The sequence below is a fragment of the Chlorocebus sabaeus genome, chromosome 7 (genome assembly GCF_047675955.1).
Source record: "Chlorocebus sabaeus isolate Y175 chromosome 7, mChlSab1.0.hap1, whole genome shotgun sequence".
In the NCBI taxonomy this organism is placed as follows: Eukaryota; Metazoa; Chordata; class Mammalia; order Primates; family Cercopithecidae; genus Chlorocebus; species Chlorocebus sabaeus.
The window spans coordinates 131,819,112-131,843,561 of NC_132910.1; the positions used below are offsets into that span (position 1 = coordinate 131,819,112).

The 24,450-nt window shown below is 37.8% G+C and overlaps 1 long non-coding RNA gene across 1 annotated transcript in view; it reads left to right on the forward strand.

Moving 5' to 3' along the window:
- LOC119622305 (uncharacterized) overlaps positions 1–24,450 on the forward strand; it is a 1,408,766-nt gene that overhangs the window by 1,122,305 nt on the left and 262,011 nt on the right. The gene's annotated exons all lie outside the window — the stretch shown is intronic.

Consider the following 24,450-nt stretch of genomic DNA (forward strand, 5'->3'; position numbering starts at 1 on the left):
ATAGAGTGTTCTGTATGTTTTGCTTCTGATGCACACTAATAGTCCTGGCTCTACTTCCCTTATGTCTTGAAAACATAGCTGCATCGAGATTGTGATGTTGGTGGTGATGTTTTAAATGGAATACAACTCTACCTGACTGCTAATCGGCTCTGGTTCATTTTTCATGACATTATTACATACTATTTCCATGAGTTCCTTTGTCTGTTTTTCCCAAATTTTGTTTTCTTTCCACATTCTCTTTGGGCTGTCTTTTAGATTCTACCAATATACTTCATTTCACCACTTGAGATTGACAAGATCTCTTATAATTCACACTAAGTTTTCTCATCTCATTTTGTTGTGTCTTATGTAATTATGGCAAATCATCTACCAGGTAATGAAAAATTACCAAGACTCCTGGAGTGGCTGTTTACCTTGTCATGGCACGGGTTAGTACTATGTAAGTATTATGCCCCTACTCACGTGTCCAGCACCAATAACAGATACTACAGTAGATCCAGAAAATTCATATCAACAGCTTCTGACAATTCACTGAACAGGGCTACAAAAGGTCACTGGGAAAGTAGTTATGTTCAAAATATAATAGATGCTAGCCATCAGAAACCCCCAGATTTTATCAAACACCACCTCAGCACATGAAATGACTTTAATCAGAGTTCTAGGAACCAGTCTGCGGTAGCATTGATAAAGATTTCTACAGTTTCAGGTGGGAATTCTATATGTGAGCCTTTTAACTCGTTGACATTATAACTGAGAATTTCCCAACCATTCCATCTTCTACTTTCTGACTCAAGGATTTAATTCAAAGGAAAAAGTGAATTAAGATGGCCTGTGGCAATGTTCTCCCTTTTATCTAGCCTATCCACATTGTGCTATTTGAATTTACTATTCTCATACCTAGAACTTGCTTAGCGACTGGGACTGTGGCCTTTAATATTGCTCTGAAAACTGATAATGAACAACTTGAACAGGGGTTTTTAGATTTTTTGTAATTAAAAGAAAAGTATGATACATTCAATCATGACATGAAAATACACGTGCAAGCCCCACTCAAAGCATGGCATTTTTAAAAAAACTGTCAGAATAAGAGTTTTATACATTATCATTATACATTTTATTGCTATGCTGTATGCATGTATACACAACATATATATACACACATGCTAACTTTCTTCATTGTTGCTGCTAATAGGAATAAAAATCAGAGTTGATGCTGAATCATGGTTTGAATGACAAAGTTATTAATGACTAATAGATGATATTAAGTGTTACTATGAGCTGAGTGCAACTCCAAGGGTTTTGTTGGTATTAAGTTCTTTAATTCTCACCATGACTAAATAATGCAGATTACTATCCTCATTTTACATCTGAACAACTGAAGCAGTGAGTAATTTAAGTGACTTCAAGCCACCCAACTAGAAATTGATGGGGCCAAGATTTACCTCCAACTTTAGGGTGGTCCATGCTCTGAACTTTGACACTCCACTGCCTGGTTCTACCTCAAAAATTATAAACTGAATTGGCCTTTATGTAGCCAAAACCGTGTCCTGTGTTTTGTTTTCTTTTCTCCTTTAATCAGAAGTTTCTTTAAAAATATTTTGTACAAATTATTTTTTGAGAAACACTAAAAGAAAAAGTTATCTCCATGATCCTTTTTTTCATAGTTCTAAAGCTGCGGGGGGTGTTCCTTTGAAATATTCTGTTCATGAATTTGTAATACATTCAATCTGTGGGTTAAACTTCCTGCCAAGGCTCATGATAAAACTTGCGTCCATCCAGAAGGAATTTGGAAATACTCTATAAATAAAAAGAAATCACGAAATTTCCAGGCTCCGGTGGCACACCCCATGTTGCTTACACTTTAGTGAATTCTTCCTTGTAAAGATTATTGAATGGCAGTTGGATACCGATCTTACCTGCTCCCTGGCTTCCCCTTCCATCATCTCGCTCCAGGATGTGGCTGCTGCGATGATTTTCTGTTCTCGCTTTCCTAATGCTGCCTTTCCGCCTCCTTGAATCTCTTCATTGCTTGTCCTTTTTGATATGACCTTCTTGTACCTTGAAACATCTCCTCTGGTTCAAAAACTTCCGTTAATTCTATTTTCCCTTGCTCTGTCCAGGCTGCCAGCCGGATTCTCCCTTTCCTTATCTTCATCGTGAGGGCATCTCTCTCACCAGCCCTGCGGCTTGAACAGCATGCCTCTTAGCAAATATGAAGCTCTTCATTTCATTAAAAAACAAAAACCAGAGATGCGTTTTCAGGAGTGTTCTTGAGTTGCTGTGATGAAGTAGCATAAATAGGATCCTCGTTAATTTTAACTCTAAATGCGGCAGCCTTTTCAATAGTGTTAAAATTGATCCAACATCTTCTACCCCACTTATCACAACTTGACCTTGGAAAAGCTGCACTGAAAAGAAATATTTTGAACGAGACTTTGACTGGTGTTATAATTACAGTCTTACAAAGAGCAAACGCCAATGGTAATAAGATTACGCATGTTTGTACTACAGGAGGGAGAATAACACAATAAGGAGAGTCACCATTAGTCATTGAAAGGCTCCAGGAAGTAACTTCAACACCAAGTCTTGGGCAGACATGAGTGGTCTATGTTGTGGATAAGAGTCAGCACAGTTAGAGAACATAGTCTTTTAAATGGGCCCATACACTACCAAATTAATGCATAAACATTATTCGCAAAAGTGGATTGTTTTCAAAATATCAAATCCCTGAGGTTTCACAGGGTACAACTGAAAAATTATTACTTACACCGATCACAATTGTTCTTTTGATTTAATGTATTTAGTTTGTTTTCAATTACTGGAAACTTAACTGATATTCTTTGATGACTGGGATGCAGAAGCAACATTACATTTTAAAATAAACTTTAAGAACCATATTTATAAATTGAACATCTCCAACATAGTTCTTAAGCTATTTGCATGCTCATCTATGCAATGATACAGTTTTCTCTGTATCATTGCAACGATAGGTATACCTGCCTCACTTTCTGTATCAATCAACCTCTGATGGGGCCAATTTTTAAAGTCAAGTATTAAAAGCATCCTTTACCAATTGCATATGTGATAGAAGTTTTTCAAGGTGCAATTATGTCATTAGCAAATTACCCATTTAACAAGCTGACTCATCAAGATAATAAGGAGGAAGACTCAATGCTGATTCTTTTTAGAGAAAGAAGCTAGTATTATATGAAAGATATTTTCATAATTTAAGTGAACCTTATAAACATATCCTTTGCAACTATAGTCATATAATTTTGTATTTCTAATCATTTAACATACATGAAAAAAATGAGAAGCAGTAGAATTAATGTTCATCGTGATCAAAACGTTTCCAACAGAAGTGGAGATTATATTAAAGAAGGTCCACATGGTATAGTGATGCAAACCTTCCAGATTATTCGCATTTGTAGTGAAAGTAATGTCACCGTCATGCTGTTCATATTAACTGTGGTAGCATTCAGGGCAATACGCTTCCCCCAGCTTCCTCTGCAGCCTCTAGTCCCTGGCCATCTGGAATCTCTTAGCAAGGGCTGATTTGGTGCTATATTAAGCTTTGCTGATCTTTCAGATGTAGTAAACTATTGTTTTATTTTGTTCTGGTATAAACACAAATAATAATTATTAACTTGAAGGGACTTTGGCTCAACATAAAGATTCCTGGACTCTCTTTTGCCCTGTCGAAAAACAAAGTAAGTTTCCACACATCCCAAAGTGTAAAGTGTAGACTCCAGGGTAAAAGGAATCCTATGCCAGCCTTTTCCCAATTTGTATCTTAAAATTACAAAAGAGCATATTCAAGTAAGAATTAGAAGTAAAAACTTTAAGTCCATCTTCCTTCTAATTTAGCAATTAGTCTTGTGAGTTTTATTGTCTTTGCTGATGCTTCCAAATTAAAGTCTTAATGAATGACTATAATATGCCTTAAACCATGCAAAAGCATGCTGTAACTATTTGCTATGGTTCTCCTTTTTGGTCATAGGTGAAAGAAATATGTATACACACACACACACACACACACACACACATAAACATACACACATTTACAGACTCCTGTGTTAAGTTGTCATAGTTATATGCACAGGGATCTGAGCTCCAGGGCATCAGAAAAAAATGAGTTCTCATCCTGGAAATGCTCATAAACCTGGTTTGTAGGAGAATTCACTGAGCCTCAGTTTTCTCATCTATGAAATGGGGTGCCCTGTCTTCCTCCTTACCTCAAAAGACTTTGCCAAGATTAAATGCACTAATGCCCAAGAATGCACTTTGTAAACTGAAAAGTAGTATAGCAGTATACAGTATTATTCCTAGGTTTATTATGTTAGTCAGCTGAGAAAGTTTTACAGGTAAAGCATTAACACAAAAGTACTTGTGAGTCAAGTTCAGGCTGATATATTTGGTCTTGAAATTAATTTTTGCATAGCATTCATATAAAGATATTGATGATTTCGGGTCTTGCTTATTTCTTATCAACACAGACCAAATTATAAAAACTTATCATAAAAGTTATGATGCCGGGCACGGTGGCTCATACCTGCAATCCCAACACTTTGGGAGGCCGAGGTGGGCAGATCACCTGAGGTCAGGAGTTCGAGACCAGCTTGGCCAACATGGTGAAACCCTGTCCCTACTAAAAATACAAAATTAGCCAGACGTGATGGTGTGCTCCTGTAATCCCAGCTACTCAGGAGGCTAAGGCAGAAGAATCACTTGAACCCAGGAGGCAGAGGTTGCAGTGAGCCAAGATCGAGCCATTGCACTCCAGCCTGGGCAACAAGAGTGAAACTCCATTCAAAAAAAGACAAAAAAGAAAAACTTAAGTCCAAACTAAGCAGATTTAAGGAAAGCTGTAATCACACTGAATAATTAAAGTGATAATAATATTGATCCACACTTCCTCTAATAATAACGTCATCAAACATTTTGTAAAAATTAATTAAGTCTCACACATGTTCCTTATTTGAAAATAAATTAATAATTGATGGTATAATGAGACCTGAACAATCAGCACCATTAACTGATTCTTAGGATGAGTTTAATCCCTTAGTCATTTAATTTAATCACTAAAAATACTTTTATCTTTTATTGACTTATATTTCAACTGTCCCTGTTTCAATTTTTAGAAATACATCTTGCTTAGTATTTAACAATTGATAATATAAACTTTAAAAATAATCTGACTTCTATGAGTCTCTAAAATTAAAAGGGAGAGGATTAGATATAGTGTTTTTCCACAAGAAATCACATAAACAAGGATTTTTATTTGGTTTATTTTGAAGTAGGTAGAATTATTTCTAAAAATTTGAGATTTTAAAAAAACTTTTAGATGACATAAAATCAGAATCTAAAATATTTCATTACTTTCATGAAAACTGTCAGGTTTCACCTCTTATTATGTAAAACTCTAACTAGGTTCACCTTTTTTGGAAGATATGAAATGGACCTACGAAAGGAAACCTTTTTATCCAAGGTAGAATGGTACAAAGTTTTCCAGAAAGTTAGCAGATTATTTTTGACTTAGTTATCAATGTAGATGAAAAATGGAAAGATGGTGAAAATGTTACTTGTTTGCAAATATCTCTATTTCTTTAAAAATAATATACTTTTGCCAGGTTAATTAGCAATGATCACTTTTAATAAATAACCAGGACTGGGTACAGTGGCTCACATCTGTAATCCCAGCACTTTGCGAGTTTGAGACCAGGCTGGGCAACACAGCAAGACCCTATCTCTACAAATAATGAAATGTTTGAAGAATATGTCAGGCCTGATGGTCTGTACCTGTAGTCCTAGCTACTCAGGAGGCTGAGTCAGGAGGCTTGACTCAGGAGGCTTGAGCCCAGAAGTTTGAGGCTGCAGGGAACTAGGATTGTGCCACTGCACTCCAGCCTGGGCAACAGAGTGAGACCCTGTCTCAAAAATATATCTCTCTATATATCCATATATATACACATATATACACATATATATCCAAATACATACACATATATATCATATATATGTTGTGTGTGTGTGTGTGTGTGTGTGTATATAGCCAGTTCCTCAACTCCTTGTATTACTTCTAAACCTTCAAAAAAGACAATACTCAAATAAGCAATTTTTCTCAATAGACAAAGCAGAAAGCTGCCCGCCTCCTGTGATATTAGGGATGTCTTGTGGTATCAGGAAAGTACTCTGCCCTAAATCATCTGTTCCCCTAACCTCAAAGCATAGCACAATCACTACCACAATTGTAAGAGCAACAATAACACGATAATACATATAGCCTCATTTATGAGTACTTACTGTGTGCCAGGCACTCTACTAAGCATTCAAAATGGACACAACTGATTTCACTTCTTGTATCAACCCTGTCATCTAGGTATTGTTATCTGTGTTGCAAAGATGAGAATGCTGAGGTGGAGAGTGGTTGAGAAGCTTGTCCAAAGTCACACAGCTAGTAAGTGGTAGGACTGTTTTTTAAAACAATGTCTGCTTAAATTCAAATCTTTTGAAATTCATTTCTGTGGATTTTTGAAGACTTATTATTCCATATAAGAATGCAAATATCCTATCACCATGACCTCACTGCTGGAAAAAACGAAGTAGTGAATTTCTTAGTAATTTTCCTATCCAATAGTTGTAACTGGGAGACTGTAGTGTTCTTTGGAGAGTGGATTTTAGGATAGGTTTGTTTTACTATACTTTGCTTTTGGGTGGAGGGTGAAGAGATAAGTACAGAGGATGAAGTCTTGTCAATACAGACAGTGCTTTAATAATACCCTACCTTGAGAGAGTACCTGATAACAAGTCGGTAGGCAGTAGAAGACAGAGACAGAAGAATGATATGGGTACATTCAAAAAAGCTTTACCCACTTTACAAATTTGCTCAGAGGGAACCTTGGCAGAAAGCCAATTCTCTGCTTGCTTTCTGGATCCAGTCTCATTACATTAAATGTATATACACATCCTTCTGCTCATGGTCCATTGGTCAAAGCAAGCCATGTGTACACATCCAGTTCCAAAGAGCTCTCCTCTCATGGGTCCAGAGAGAAGAGAACAAGAGGAGTGATGAACAATCGTAGTAACTACCATCATAGTAACTACCATAGTTACACATCTGGAAAAATGAAATAAACCTAGCCCCTTTTTTCAAATATAAAAGTTATATTTTTGATGAATTAAAGATACAAATATGAAAATCAAATGTTAATACATTTAGAAAATATAGCAGAATGTCTTATGACATTGAGGTAAGTGATAATTTCCTTAAAAATGAAGAATACAGTCTCATAACAAACAATATTAGTAACTATCATTGCATTGAAATAAAATACCTTTTGCAAGAAAGACAACGGTATGTTTTTAAAAAGGAAAAATTGTAAGCCACACACAGAGACAAAAGCAACCCATATGGGCAACAATAAATTAATTTCCAGAGCACATAAAACATCTGAAAATCAATATGAAAAAGACAGTTAACTTAATATACAAATAGACAATAAATACAAACAGATAAGACACGAGAGAGAAATGAGGAGAGATCACCATCACACAGTGAATGCTCAACCTCACCTATAATCAACAAAATGCAAATGCCACTGAAGTACCATTACAGAGCCATCTGGAGGAAAAAGTTCAGAGGTTTGGCAAGACCCCTGTTGGGGGAATATGCATAGGTGGGAGCTCCCTTATATCCCGGGTGGGTGTGTAAATGTAGCTTACTCACTTTATATTACGAGTTGTCCTCAGCGACAAACTCTGTATCCCACTTCTTTTATTTCCCCTCTTAAATAATACACAAGTAATTGTGTTTAAGGTTGTTTGTGGTAGCACTGTTTGTAATGATAAAAACTTGAAAGCATCCACAGAAGAACAGATGCATCTATTAGAATCCACTCCCTGAGAAGTAAGCTTTCCAATAGCAGCCATTTTGTCTGTTTTGCTGGCTGTTACGTCTTCATCACCTAGAAGAATGCCTGGAATGTAGTAGTTGCTCAATAAATATTTAATTAACTGAAGAAACAAATGATGAGATGATTGAAATACTATAAAGAATCTAAAATGAATAAACCAGAGTTACATGTATCAATATTGATTTATTGATAATCCCCAAATTAATGTTGAGTGAGAAAAGCAAGTTGAAGGATGTGTAACGAAGAAATCATTTGTATAAATTATAAAACACATAAAATACCCTCTATTGCTTATAGAGAAGATAAAAATATATACAAATATCAAACCCTGACAAGAAGGACAAATTCAGGAAAGCAGTTACCCCTGGGGTCTAGCGGAGGGTTTATGAGATCAGAGAACCTAAAGGCAACCATAATCTTATCCATATTTCTTTTTTCTACTAAAGCTGATATGACCAATGTTAGTATTTTTTAAACCTGCATATTTCAAAGTATCTCAAGTTTTTAAAATATGGTTTCTGTACCTCTTTTTGCATAAAATGTGCCATGACAACTTTATTTACTGAGAGTACTCAACATACCCATATTAAATTCATGAAGCAACTGAGTAGGCAAATTTGTTTCTTAATAGAGTATGATAATTTATTATATTTTGATTTTCAGTAGCTTGATAACTTATTTTAATAACTTACTAATTTGGACTATTCTATTCAAATTTCACCAATTTAAAATATCGGTATAATTTTGTGGCTAGAGAGCACTGAACTATGTCACAGAAGTTCATTCCTGTCTTCTAGAATCTCACACAGACTGTTACATTTATATCTAACAGTAATTCATTAATAAGTACCCATGAGTAAATTACAGTATTCTGGCTAGAGTACAAAATTCTTCAAGTCCTGTCCCTGCCTTTTAGAAGCTTACCGTTGAAAGAGTCTTTAAATGTAGAAAAGGCTTTGTAATACACGAAAGAAAGCTACATTAGTTCAAGACATTATTTCTCATCATTTTTGTGGCTTGATATTTGCTCTTTGTTCTTCTGCATTTATAGCTCAATTCTTCTGGGCAAAGATGGAACCCTCTTAAATATTTTCTGCACTCCTGAGCATACTGTTCACACTTCATAAATAATAAAAAATAATCACGATATCTAATCTTGCATTACAGTTGCTCTTAGCTATTTCATTCGTCTCTTTATGATTTGCCTCTGATTTATCTTAATGTCTTTATGGACCATTTTAATTAAACGAAATAATTCTGCATGGCTATAGTTATGGATTATGCTAAGAAGAATATACACGTATAGCAAAATTACATATATTTGTGACCTTACGATAATCAAGGCTGTTTAATCCTTATCAGTGACACCAGTGTGGACCCAATTAGCACAGTTTGCAGCCACTTCATAATTCAAAAGAATGTGATCATTCAGCTGGAAGCACATTTGACAGAAACTCCATAGTCATGAAGGGAAAAGCTTGCAAGATCACCCACTAGGATGGAGAAGCTGTCATTCTTTCATCAGTGCTGTTGAATACTAATGTCAAGGTCAGAATGGTGTAATTTTAGGCTGCCAAAATATTGCTGGAATTGATATACCGGAAGATGTTTAAGAAAGTAAAGAAACAGAACTTTGGAAACTTCCCCAAGGTAGAGTTTGATGTGACTCCTTGCTGCCTGGAGACAATTCTCCATTTTATCATTGTTTTACAAGAAAATCTTCTGCTAGTCCTCCTGCATAATGATTCCAATATTCTTCCCTTCCTTTGTCCCTTATATTATTAAATTTATATCTTGGCTAAGAATTGTAACTATTGTAAAAATCTATTCCTTTGAGATTCTAATTTTAAAAGAAAGCCTGCTTTTGTTAAGCTTACCGTTCACCCCTCCACCCTCCTTCTACCCCAAGTGGAGCGAGAATATAAGATACATTATAGTCAAGTGTGATTTTCAAAAAATGTCGTTTCAAATAAGTGTTTCTCTTCTCTTCAGTGTAGAAAATAAGAATATAATACATTGAAAAAAAAGTTCAAGTTACATGGAATTTCCAAGACAACAGCTTGTTCTAATTCAATAATAATAATTGTTTTACATTGTTAACCTTAACACCGTTTATCTATGGAACTCTTGTGATGGTGGTTGTAGTGTTTTCCAATGCTTTTATATATGTTATGTGTGTTATAGGATCCTCATGACTGTTCTGAGAAGCAGAGAACTGTGTTTCTTGCCATCATTTTAGAACAGACATGTGAGGGAGGGTCTAATAGCTGTTGACTTTCTGAAAATTCACAGCATGTAGGATGAAAATCTGGTCCTGGAACCAGCTTCTGGGGCATGCTTCAGTATCCTTATATTGTTACAGTTTGGCCATTTACTACGGTATCTTTGGATCCCTAAATTATTCTCCGATTTTCTCAATTTTTCTGTCTTTTTTTTTTTTTTTAATTTTAAGGGCAAAATAATAGGCAAAATGCATCACACATTTCTTTTATTTTAACCTTTACTGAAATTTCCCAGACTCCGTTCTCTCAAACAAGAAAAAAACAAAAGCCCAAAAACTCATAGTTGCCCTGATGTGATTGATTTTGCAAACATAAATATGTCAATGAGCTATGCCAAACAATAGCTCAGTGGGACTGTTTTCCATATTGCAGATACATTTTGAAAGATGTCTAAAATGACATGTTTGCAGTAAAATATACATGGCCGGGTGAACTTTCCTACTCTTATCTTGCGCCTCAGTAACTCTAAAGAGAAAGCGAAATCTTCTCTTCTGCATCAGACATGTTTTTAAAATATTTAAATATTGCTTTCAAATATCCCTTACCCTTCATAAACATACTGCATACTTTTAACAAATTCTAATTTTAACTTACTACTCAGGGCTGCTACTTAGGGCTTAGGGACAGAAAGCCATCACCTTTTTAAGCGTTTCCTGGTGGATGTTTTAACTGAATTGATTCAGTCTACATTAGACCATGCTTATGCTTAGCTTTAAACACAATTTATCAGCTTCCTCTGGTGCTTTAAATCTTCTGAGATGATTACGGAGACAGCACTACAAGCCTTCTCAATGTTAAGCAATCTTTTATGATTTGGGTATAAAATAAAAATGGATGCCCTATTTTAAGTGACTAACAACCTGGCCTTGGAAATCATGGAATAAATGCCAATGAGCCCAGCTAGCCCCTGAAATGCACAATGCCATAGCATCAAAGACAGATCTTACTCAAAGGTCACCCTCTTACAGTTGGAGTTTGAAGAACAGGAAGCAGCATGTGGAAGGTTGAAGAAAGGTTGTGAAAAGCTCAGCTGGTCAGGCACAGTGGTTCACACCTGTAATCCCAGCACTTTGGGAGGTTGAGGTGGGCAGATCACTTGAGGTCAGGAGTTCAAGACCAGCATGGCCAACATAGTGAAACTCTGTCTTTACTAAAAATAAAAAAATCAGCCGGGCTTGGTGGCACATGCCTGTAATCCCAGCTACTTGGGAGGCTGAGGTTGGAGAATCCCTTGAACCCAGGACGTGGAGGTTGCAGTGAGCCGAGATTGTACTGCTTCACTCTATTCACTCTAGCCTGGGCGACAGAGCAAGATTCCATCAAAAAAAAAAAAAAAAAAAAAAAAAAAAAGTTCAGCCCAAGGCATTCACTTAAATATATGCAGAAATAGCAGTGTATATATTTTTCTAGCCCATCTCATCTCTTAGTCTTGTGGCTATCCTCTGTCTTTTCATATACAGCATTTGTGTTCAACCGGAATGGTGTTAATAATCCAACAAATATTTATACAGGGTCAACAGGTTCTGTGAACAGTCCTGGGGATTCATTAATAAATAAAGGAAGTCCCTTCTCTCAAGAAGCTCAAAGTCCAGAGGCAACGCAGTTTTTTCTTTAAGGAAAATAGAGGCATCGTCAATGCTAAGATGGCTGCTACAATGACCACATGAGAAAAACACAGCAAACAGAGGCAAAGGAAGGGGAGAGTACGTGCGCCTGAGAGCCCGCATGGTATTGACCCTCTCTAATGCCTGGGTGGAATGAAGGAGCTGAGTGCCAAAGCTTTGTAAAACCAGTGGGCTGGGTGCTGTGGAGTGAGCTGTCACAGGCCGTGTCTATGGCTGTCCTCTCCTGGGCATCCCATACCCCAGCAGGCAAAAGAGCTTTCAACATGTAAACATCCATCCTCTTCCTGTTGCTCCTCTCCAGCATAGGGTCTTATGACATCAGCTGCACTTCCTGTCTTCGAGGAAGGTCCTTGGCTCAGCCTATTCCCACGAATGCCAGGCAACGGCAATAGGAGTCTGCCAGGCCTGTGAACTCAGGGATTTGCACATAGGATGCGATTGTTCGACAACTCACTTGCAGGTCATAGAGACTTGGTGGAATTATGTAACCTTAGCATGCTTCTATTTTCTTACTTTTAACATGGAAAAAATAAACACACCGCACTTAAAGGTTACAATGAGAATTAAGAGAAATGAAGTCTGGGTCTTCCCTCCTAGAAAGCAGTTGATAAAGCAGTTGATCTTTCTTTCTTCCCTCTTTCCATCTTCTTTCTTTTATTTCTTCTTCATCTTGTTCTTAGCCATCTTGTTTGCAAATTGCAGCTCAGTATGAACCAGGCCTCCATGAGGTGGAGAAGTATATACAAGGGACCATGTTCTCCCAATAAATCACAAAGAACTAAAATCATCTGTGATTACAAGACCAGAGGGTTGGAGTGAAGATTAAATGAGATAATGCAAGGAACGCATTTAGCACATAGTAAATGCTCAATATATATCAGCTGCTGATAGCCGTAATCTAGCCTAGTTTCCACTGTGGCAATGGAGTGGAATTGCTAATTGTGCAAGAGTTGGATGAAATAATCCAAGCAAGCACTTAGCATATAGTAAGTACTCAATAACTATTAGCTACTATTAGCTGCTACTAGCTGAGTTTTTACTGCATGAGTGGGAGTGGAATTCACAAAATTATCCTAGGATGAGGCTTCTGCTGTTATTCTACACCCTGCAGATAGCCTTTGATGGTAGCTGAGGAAATTGCTTTATTTTGTACCTGCTATGAAGCAAGCTACTGGTGTGATCATAATACTGGCAGAGAAACGGGAGCTGGTAGAGAAAAGAGAAGACGAACTCCTTTTTTTTTTTTTTTCCTCTTAGCCCAATAGAGCAATTATCCTAGTCCCCAGAACCAGAAAGAAAACAAGACAAAACAGTACTTAAATTCTATACTATATTCAAGTCTTAATGAGAATGATTTTCTCTCGAAGTCTCTTCTAATCCACTGGTTTGGCCAGAGTTTCTAAGAGTTGCATGAATGAACATTAAAATATTAAAGTTAATATTTTAAAACTTTATAATGCCTTCCAAAATATTGTTGCATGTATCATCTTCTACATTATGTAAACATTTATTTGGTACATTATGTATGTAACATTATAGCTTTCAAAAATGGTATAAGACATTGCAAGGAAAATGTCAAATATGATGGGAGAAAAAGTCTTATTTCAAATGTTTGCTTCCAGGGCTTTGACTTAAAAATATTAACCTTAAATTTAAAAGGCCAAGGTTCATACCAAGTTTTCCAGAAACACATTAAAATTGTCACTGTGAATATCAATAAACTAAACATCACTTTGAGTTTCGGCTTTCATCTTCAACTCAAACCTTAAGCACACATTTCAAGGTTGCTTATGTATGTTAAAATATTCCATAGAAAAGTTTGCAAAAAGCCTGTGTGTGAACCTAAAAGTCCTGGTTATCGTCTTAACAAAGACCTTCAGTTGAACAGCTCAGCACAAAAGCAAGCCTTTCCAAGGCAACAAAAAAAGACTGCTAAGTCCAAAAAAAGAAAAAAAGGCTCTAATACTACATAATTTGATTTGGGATCCAAATAAATTAAGAACAAGGCCCTCTTTCATTAAAGCGGTGACCCATTTTATGGCGGTGGATTGTGGCTTGTTCACCTCTTCATTCGAATGTGACTTATGCTAACTAATGGAATTCAGGCCCCACCATTTCTAATGGGGGCACAATTGTGGCAGTTGGAAGATGGAGCTGGTTTTTTTCCATTCAAGCCTGATGTTTCCTCCTTGTATCATAAAACTTGAGAAATACATGTTGACGTTCTGTATTTGCACTGTGGGCATTGGCTGGGCATCACCGTAATTGTCAGTGACAGACATTCTTTTACAAAGATAAGTTCTCACCTAATTTGTGTGAAGCAGTCCCCAAAGAATGTCACAGTAACAGCCAGCACATGTGCAATATTGCTTTCAAATAACATGCATGTGCCAAATGCCAAAATGAAAATTTGTGGAAATGACATCTGCAATTGCAGGAAAAAAAATGTCTCAAAGAAATCATGGGAGATTCTGTGTTTCTGGGAGTTGCTTTGGTCAGTGCTCCTTTACTAAAAAATGACTGCTTTCTCACCCTTCTTGTGAGCTTCCTTCCCTGTGAACTTTCCCAGCAAGAGGCAGGAAAAGGGTTGGGTCATTCAAGGGGCATCGCCAAAGCAGCAAGTTCAGAGTCACAACTACAGTACAGTGTAAAGGATGGGTACGAAAACTCGTGGTTTCTCAAAAATTCCCATGTCTAATGTCTAATTTGATTTATTTATATATGTCGAGCAAAGTTTAGCAAATCCAATGACAGGGCTTCTTTTAAGGAATAATAGCAATAGCTACATTTTATGTGATGCTTGCTGTGTGCCAGGCACCCTTCTAAGCTCTTTATGTATATTAACTCATTAAATTCTCAACAGCCCCATGAGGTCTGTATAGTTGCTATTCCCATTTTACAGATGAAGAGGTTGAGGCATAAAGATTAAGGAAGAGGCTGGATGATGGCTCACGCCTATAATCCCAACACATTTGGAGGCTGAGGCGGGTGGATGACTTGAGGACAGGAGTTTGAGATCAGCTTGGGGAACACAGCAAGACCCCGTTTCTACAAAATAAAATAAAATAAAATAGCCAAGTGTGGTGGTGCATGCCTGTAGTCTCAGTTACTCAGGAGGCTGAGGTGGGAGGATCTCTTGAGCCCAGAAGTGAAAGGCTGCAGTGAGCTATGATTAAGTAAAGGTTAAAGTTGGAAAGTAAACACTGCCCGGTTCCAGGTTCTGTGCATTTAACTACTAGATTATACAAGAAAGGAATGCTTACTTAATTAAATAATGAAGTTAAATCACTTGACATAGTGCACATTCAAGTAATCTATTATTTTTATTCTCATTCTCATTATATTTGCACTGTAGACTCTCTAGCCAATACTCTCATAAAGCCATTATCTGGATAATTTGATCAGTATACGTAGCAGCTCTGGTCTTCAGAGCACCCAAACAAATCATTCTCCATTTCAAGGCATTCAGAGATAAATTGTATGAACAATTTCTTTAGAAACCGACTTACTTTTTCCCATGCACATTATTATTTGATAAAAATATTTGTAGTTATACAATTATATTAATGATACAGACAGTTGTTTATTTTTAAGCTTCATCTCAAAAACATTGCTTCCCTTCCGCTACTAGGCTTAATTCATTTTGACAGCTTTACTGAAAATGTAAAACTCACAAGTGCCCCCTTTTCCGACTTTGCCTCTCAGGGAGTAGGAGGTGTGGAAACTCCCCTTGACCGTATCAGCATCTGTGCAGCTGATGAAAATTCATGAACTGCCTCTTTCCTGGAAAGTGAGCAGGATCTTCCAACTCCTTTATGAGAGTAACAGTGAGAAGAAACCTTCCCTGGAGTCTGGGGTAGAGGACAGAGTCACCTGCATAAGGCAGGAGAGCAGTGGTGCTCTGTTCATAGGAGAGGCGGCACCTGATCTGCAGTGGCTCTGGGCAGGCCCCGTTCTGGGTGCTGGTTACATTGTCTGCACCATAGGATCTCCAAAAGAGCCACTGAAATGCTTATGAGGTCTCCCGAGTTCAGCTACCTCTCGTTAATCATACCTGAAATGATTTTCTTTTCAGTCTCATACTTTAAAAAATTTAGTATTTTCATTAAGAAAATCTAGAACCCCACTTTGAAATGAACTGACCATTGTAACTGTGATATAAATATAGTCAAGAAACAGAATAACATAAAGGAATAATGGTAGAATTGCTCTGATGTGGATGAAAAAAAGTTTTTTCTTAAAAAACTATTGATTGAAACGCTAAGATAATCCAAGGCATAGATTATCTTTTTAAAAAATAATTTATTGAGATGAAATCCACATGATATAACATTAACCACTTTGAAGTGAACAACTGAGGGCCATTTTGCATATTCACAACGTGCAAGACCAACTTACTTCTATTTAGTTCCAAAACATGCCCATCACACCAAAGTGAAACCCATTACTTATTGAACAGTTTCTCCCCATTTCCCCCAGCCCCTAGATACCACCAATTGGCATTATTTTCCTTTGGATGTATCTATTCTGAGTCTGTCACATAAATGAAATAATATAATAGGTGAGCTTCGATGTTGGGCGTATTTCACTCAGCATAATGTTTTTAAGGTTCATTCACATTGTAGCATTTATCAGCACTTTATTTCTCTTCATGGCTAAATATTATTCCCTTGTGTATGTATGGAATGTACCACATAGAACCATGGTTTGTTTCTCCATTGCTCCATGGATGGCCGTTTGAGTTGTTTCCACCTTTCGGCTCTTGTGACTGAGGTAGCTCTGAAAACACAGGTGCATGGGTTTATGTGAGTATCTCTTTTCAATGTTTGAGGGTATATACACAAGGGTAGAATTGTGGAGTCATTAGATTATCTGTTTACTTAATTATTCAGGTTCTAGGTCATCCTTGCATCAACTAGTATAATCCTTGCTGGTCCACATCCCATACATGAGTAATTTTTATGGTTATCTTTCCATCTCCGTTCCTACCCATTCTTTCAAATTCAGCTTATCACTTCATGAGCCTCTGGATGTTCTGGGTATGCTCTGCACTCTCATAGTCTCTTAGGATGCCATTCTGCAGAAGAAAGAGAGACAAGATGCTTCCAATGAGAAATGTGGCATTAAAAAGTCTGACATTAACTCAGTCATTCAGCAAACATTTCTAAGTCCCTGTGACCTGGACTTCCTGTTACATGCTGGGAATATAGATGGAATAAACATGGGCCCTGACCTCACAGAGTTTTCCATTTTAAAAGCAAACAAAGGGTGTGAGTGTCTATTAATATGATTTAGATCACAATTTGATGTCCAAAAGCTCTAAATGATACGGCGGCATTTTTCGAAGAAGAAATGTTTGTTTCTATTTTTGAATCATTAGCACATCGTTTCTTGCTCTACCTTGCTCATTCTCTGATTAGTTCCAATATCTGGTCATGGCCCTGTAGTAAACAGAAGGTCCCTTTGAGATGATTCGTGGTTTCATACCTGTCCTATGACATACCGGCAGACTGAATGTCAAAAACGCCCCCTGAAAAGCTAAATTTCAGTCACACAATGAATCTGTGTGTGTACTTCTGGCGTCTCCATATTTCCCCAAAACTTTAGCAAGAGTGCATTTCAGTTTTAAAAACAAGAGAGCATTCATTTGCATCTGAAGGGCATGAGACTATTAAAAAAATAACAAATTTAACAATTCATGTAAATGCTTCAAAATTAATTTTTTTTTTATTTTTTAATTTATTTATTTATTTTTGCGACAGTCTTGCTCTGTTGCCCAGGCTGGAGTGCAGTGGTGTGATCTCGGCTCACTGCAACCTCCACCTCCCAGGTTCAAGCGATTCTCCTGCCTCAGATTCCCAAGTAGCTGGGACTACAGGCATGCTCCACCATGCCCGGTTAATTTTTGTGTTTTTTAGTAGAGATGGGGTTTCACTATAAGTTGGCCAGGCTGGTCTTGAACTCCTGACCTCATGTGATCTGCCCATCTCAGCCTTCCTAAGTTCTGGGATTACCGGCATGAGCCACCATGCCCGGCCATCAAAATTCATTCCTAATCAAAGTGATAATTTCATAAATTATAAAATAAAGAGTGGGATTTTTGAAGTCAGGAACATCTGAGAGAGCTAGATGTAGATACAGAGGCATATATTAGAATATAGACTAAATGGATCCCCAAATTGAGTGAATTTAAACAATAGAAATTTATCAGTCTCTCATGTAACAGCCGTGTGCTACAAGGAAAAAGAGGCTTTCATCTCTAGGTTCAACATGGCAGTGGCGGCTCCAGACATGACATCTGCATCCCAGCCAGTGGGAATGAGCCAGTGCAGGATAGCCTGTTCATTTTAGGAGTGCACCCTGTGAGTAGCACACACGTCATTTCCGCTCGGATAGTCCTAGTCAAAACTTTGTCATATGGTCACATTTCCAAGGGAGGTTTAGAAAGGTAATCACATAGTTTAAAACTTTGGAGCTCTAATATAAAGGAAAAAAGAAAAGAATGTGTCTGAAGAGATCCAGCAAGCTTTGCCAGATAGTGAATTCTCTAATGTAAAGAATGTTCCATTTGATTCAAGTAGATTCCAAGCTAATAAAGATGTAATCTAGCTGAGACTCTAGATTCTAGAATGAATTCTTAACTATTTTCCAGTAATAAAGTTAGTGGGATTTAGAGTACCCATCTAGAAATAAGAACCTTGTAACCATGGTTTTAGTCAGTACTTATATCTCTATTGATTTTGATATGATTTCAACAATATAAAAAATATAGCAAAGTTTGGTGAAAACTCAACATTACTTCAGTAATAAAGCTCTTCTCATTTTTACTGTATGGCCTGTTGTAGGTAGAAAACACCAAATATATATGGACATCTATTCTCCATTGACAGGTCACCTCGTAATTTTGCTTAACAAATGATACATCAACACATTTGTGTGTGTGTTGTAAATTATTTAAAAATCTGATTCAATAAACAAATCTAAATTAATATGAAAGGACAGAATCTGTTTCTATGAGAAATCTGCCAGAAAGATACATTTTACACTTGAAGTTAAACTTTTCAATAATTTATTCTCTCTCTAGGCTGCCTGAAATTCTAAATTGCTCAAATTACTGCTTGGGTGCATGGATGACCTAGTACCATGGTACACCTGATGGCAATTGTTTATATATAGAACACAATCCTGATCAATCTCTGACACTTACCACTGACTTCCTGCTGCTCAAAAATGTGTACTCTAATAGCATTTGTATGTTTTCTTTTCCCTCAAGGTTTCAGATTCCTTCTCTACAAGAACACGAAAAATTAGAATGAACACTACAGACACCATAATAGAAGTAGTCCAAGCAATTTCACTGGATTCTAAGATACCATATGGTACTTGCTAAATAAAAATATAGTATCTATGTGTGAAGATATATCTATATAGATATAGGTGTATACAAAGACTGATTTAAACATTTATCTTTTGCAGATTTCAAACTTAAGAATTCCAAGCATCATTAACCCCTAATATGCAACATCTTTAATATTTCAACTTAGAATAACTTTTAAAAAGAGATAAATGAGTAACTAAAAACAAATTTCTAAAAATTGTCAGAATTATAAGTTTAAAACTATAACCCTTTTAAAAATGACTTCTCCAGACATTTGGTATTCCCATAAAATAACTCTAATACTACTACGGTGTTCACATCATTATATTAATCAGCAATTCAATGTATGCTAAACTGTTAATTGAATTTTTTTTTTTAAAAAAAGAAAATAGATTGTAAAGTTTTTATCAGTTTTAACACGAATCTGTTTAAACAAACAGCTTTTAAAACGATTTGTGTGGTGGAGATTGAGATGAGTTTGTGTTTTTCTTTTTTAATTTTTTCAAGGCTAACAGGAGTCCCTTCTGCCCCTGGGGTGAAAGGAGGCAGAATGTCCTGTGATCGCTAGTGGTTTCACTGCTATGGCACAGAGGAGTTAGATGTAGAGAGACTCCTGAGAACACTGACAAGTGTGGGAAAAAAAAATTTTTTTTGAGGCCTGAAAAAAGAAAAAAAAGAGAGAGAGAGAGATCAGCAAGACGATAAGGAGATTGGTAGGAAATCTAACTTGAAGATGAGAGAATCTCTGTGCACCCCCAAATGGCTGACTTCCTGCCGCTCGGGGGACTCAGGTGTGGGACATGCCTTTCCTAACCACCGGATTGGAAGTGGTGTCTGCTGCTCCGCTTCTCGGCGCTCTCTGAAATCATCCTGTCCTATTTGCTTATTGCCTGTCCAGCAGAACGCAAACATAAATTTATATTATATTGCTTATTGCCTGTCCACCAGAATATAAATATAATATAATTCCATCATATCTGGCTTCAGCTGTGTCCTCAGCGCCTTGGCCACATTTACTTGACTAATAATTGGTACTCACTAAATATTTGTTGAAAGGGTCGAGGAATCACTGAACATCCTAATTAAAATTATTTACATGTTTTGACAAATATTAGTAAATATTTAAATATGTAATAGGCATTTACACTTTCTATTTTACCTTCTAAGTCTCTTTCAAATCTGTCCATCTGTCTTCAACTTCACTGCCATCCTTGACTTCAAGCTACCCTCTCCAGGTGATTGAATAAGTGCCCTAGACGCCTGTCCTACCATCCACTGAAGTCCCAACCCCCAATCCGCAGCCTTTCATGGGGCAGAGTAATTTTTATTTTGAAATGTGAACCCTTTCATAGTAAACTCCTGCTTAACCCACTTCAAATTGTCTCATCTCTGTTAGACCTCTGTCTTTGACTTGTTCTCCACAGTATTGCAAGGCCTGGCCACTGCCTCTTTGGTCTAGAGCCACTACAACTGTATTTCCCTTATTCTCTGCAGTTCAGCCACCAGGATCACTTTGCAAGGTCCCTTTCTCCGAGAAGCCTTTTTATTCTGCTGTTTTGACTACCTGGCATGCCCCACCCATTCCTTCCACTTTAGCTGGTTATTAACCATCTGGCTACAAATCGAGGGTTTACATCAATGCCATTCCGCTTCCCATTAGCACAGAAAGAGGTTACAGGTGCTAAGTTCAGTAATGTGAAGGTTGTAATTGCTTGGCAGTACCCTCCTCATTACTCCTCAAAAAGGAAACAAAGTGCGCTTTTGTTAGAGGACCTCTACCGCCACGCCAATGATGGTCACCACAGCAGAGGGACTCAAGCTAAAAATCCCTGGAAGTAGCATGCAATCAGCCACAAGATTTCCCTCTTCTGACACCTAAGCACCCACACTTTGAGATGTGAGAGTGAGACTACAGACAAGTCTTCAAACGCATATTCATTCACTCATTCAAAGACACTTATTAGAGTTAATCATGTGCCAGGGACTGAGCCTTGAACTTTCTTGAACCCTTGTTCATGCTGATCCTTCTATTTGTGATATACTTTCCCTCTTTCCCTTCCATCCTTTCAATGTCCTTAAGTCCCTGGTGAAGTCCCCCTCTTCTTTCAAGGCCCAGTTGAAATGTGACCTCTTATCTGAAGCTTCCCTGAATGACTTCAGGCTGAATTAATTGCTCCTCTATCTCTGTTCCCAAAGGAGTTAGTTCATACATTTGTAAAAGCACTTATCACATTGCATTATAACTATATGCATATCTGTGTCCTTTCTGGACTTTCTTCTTTGTAGCAAGGACCATATCATACTCATCCTTAAGTCTCTCATCTTATACTCAGATCTCACGCTTACATCCCTGGCTCTCATCACAGGGCTTGGCAGGTGACAGGCACTATTTAAATATTAGTTTTTGCTTAAATGCCGAGGGTTCCACAGACATCCTTGGATACTGCCATGAATGTTGAGATGTAAATAGTCATAGGATATATTTTGCAATCTTTCTGGATGATTTGTTAAATAAATTCTCTCGGCATTGTTGCTTTTCGAGGGAAACTTTTATGATAGCCCAAATTCCCAATGCATAGAAAAGACGAAGACAATAGAAAAATACAAACTTTGCAAAAATCAGGGCAATAAGAATTCTGAAAAGCAAGTGGGAATGCAACTATCCTTGGAAATTAGGCTAGGTCACTGAGGAAAGGATCCAAAGAAATAGCACAAGAGTGTAGGGACATATTCAGAGGGACAAAACACAAAAGAAACAGAAATATGTTATTATAGAAAGGCAACATAAAAATATTCCTAAATCATATCTATCAAGTAGACTTTTTTCCGCAATGAAAAACCACAGGAATATGTGTAAAATAACATGGAAGAGGGAGGGTTTGGAAACCAGCCCCAACCGCATCGTGTTACTGTACCTCCCTTGACGTTAGTCACATTACCTTTGAGGTTTAGTTAAATTTGTGGCTTGCTCGTACCTGAAGGATAGTTAAGAATAGACAGGTTTAAGTCTACTACCAAATATCAACTCTCTCACGGGAACATTGCAATTATCTAGCTTGATCTGAGAACCTTAAATGGTGAGAAACCACTTTGTCACTCTCAGATTTAGACATCCTGCTGCCTACACCTGGAAAAATGGATCCAACCTAACTTGGAACCATCAGATAGCTTGAATCAGCTATGGCCTGGAGCGGGATGACTAGTTTTTGAGTTGTGCAATGGAGGCAGCTTTGATTACACTCTCCAGGCCCCCTGACATTCCTGTTTCAGGATAGTCCTTGGCATAAATCCATGCTGTGGGTGTACGGAGCTGGCTATGAATGTCCCCAAACCTGGACTCTGTAAAGGGAGTCTGATGAAGCAGACTGGAGGCAGCAGTTTATTGACAGTCTGAATGGATAATCATGGGCTTACGTCTTGCTCCTCATTCTCCCTATTCTGCTTTTGATTCACTTTCACATACTCCTCACCCAGACTGGAGAATATTGTCCCTTCATATGAAAAGCAAACAAAAATGGATTGCATTCAGTCAACCCCTTCCTTGATGGTGACCTGATGGGAGGTTTCAAATTCAAAGTAGGCCACTGAAGGAGATGAATACTTTGAAAATAGCCTATGCACATCAATAGGATTAGAGGATGGAAACCTTTGTTGACTTAAGGAGGAGGCTGATTGTATTTCAACACTGTTTCTAGTTATTACATTATTCAGCCCTTGTGAATAATGAAAAGATTGTTTGAACTCTAAAGAAGAAAAATTACTGTCTTCGGCTTTAAAGAGAGAGAAAACAATGAAACCTTTGAATAGATCAGCTGGTTTAGCCTTAGTATGTGGCTAGGTATGGAAATGTGATATTAGTCTGTGAAAACCTCCAGGAGAGTAGCAGATGTGAGAAAGAGCACTACGACTAGGAATGTCAGACCAGTTTGCTTATTTGGCAGATTGTATATTTAACAAGGAAGCAATGGATGAAAAACTTTGACTCTGTTTTGTGTAAGCCTCACTCTACCTGGAAGCCATCCTTTCTCCCTTCCCCTAACACATACGCAATCTGTGTGGAAATCTCCTTATCATACCAGATACCACCAACATCATCTCATGTGAAGTCTTCTCTGGCCACCTTAAGTTCCTCTGGCTCTGTGGTAGAAAGAGTAAAGTCCCCTTCCCCAAGATGTCCCCATCCTAATTCCTGGATCTCATGAATATGCCACCGTGCACTGCAAAAGGAAGAAACTTTACAGGTGTGAATAAAGATCTTGAGATGGGAAGGTTTTCTGGGATTAGTTTCTTGGACCCAAGTACTCACAAGGGTCCTCATGAGTGAAAAAGGAGGCAGGAGGCTCCAATTCAGACTGACGTGGCGTAAAAAAGACTCAATTTGTCATTGCTGGCTTTGAAGACAGAAGAGGTCTATGAGGCAAGGGAGGCAGGCACCCTCTGGAAGCTGGAAAAGTCATTGAAACTGAACCTCACCCAGAGTCTCTGGCAGGAACACAGCTCTGCCAACACATTGGTTTTAGCCCAGGAAGACCCATTCCTGACCCCTCACCCAGAACTGTAAATGTGTGTTCTTTTCAGCTTCTAAGTTTGTTACAGTAGTAATAGGAAGCTGGCACAGATGTCTTGGTACAATTTTCCACTCCTTTCCTCCGCATCCGTGTCATTTTTCACACATCAAGGAGTGCCTTCCTCGCTGTGTCCCTATTACTTGTTTGTGGGTTGTCTTCCCACATGTTTCTTCCTCAAACACTAAACTGAAACCAGTGTCTTATTCATCCTTGTTTCCCTTGTGGCCAGTAGTTGGAGTCTTTAAATGGATCAGGTGCTCCACCAACCTACTCAAGAAACGTGGAAAAGATTCACCGCAGGTTCATTTGTATCAAGGATTTGCTCAGATATCCTTCTATGCGCAAGCCAAACTTAATTTTTCAGCCTCTTGGTTCCTGACTCGTTCTCTGAATTCCAGCATCTTATTCTAATGAAACATGGGACACAAGTCTCTGGCTTTGACATTGACACCGTCTCACCCTTCCCAGCCCAAGCCACTCCCTTGACATCCCTATTAGCAAGGACAGCTCTCCTGGCTCTACGAGTCACTGCCCTAATTCTCCATTTCCTGGCAGTAAACCCAGCACAACAAATGCTAAATGAATCCTCATTAAATACGTAGGCCAATGCAAAATAGTACACAAATGACTTATTTTACTAGGTGGGAGGGAAAATAGCCACAGGGATCAAGGTAGGAGGCTAAC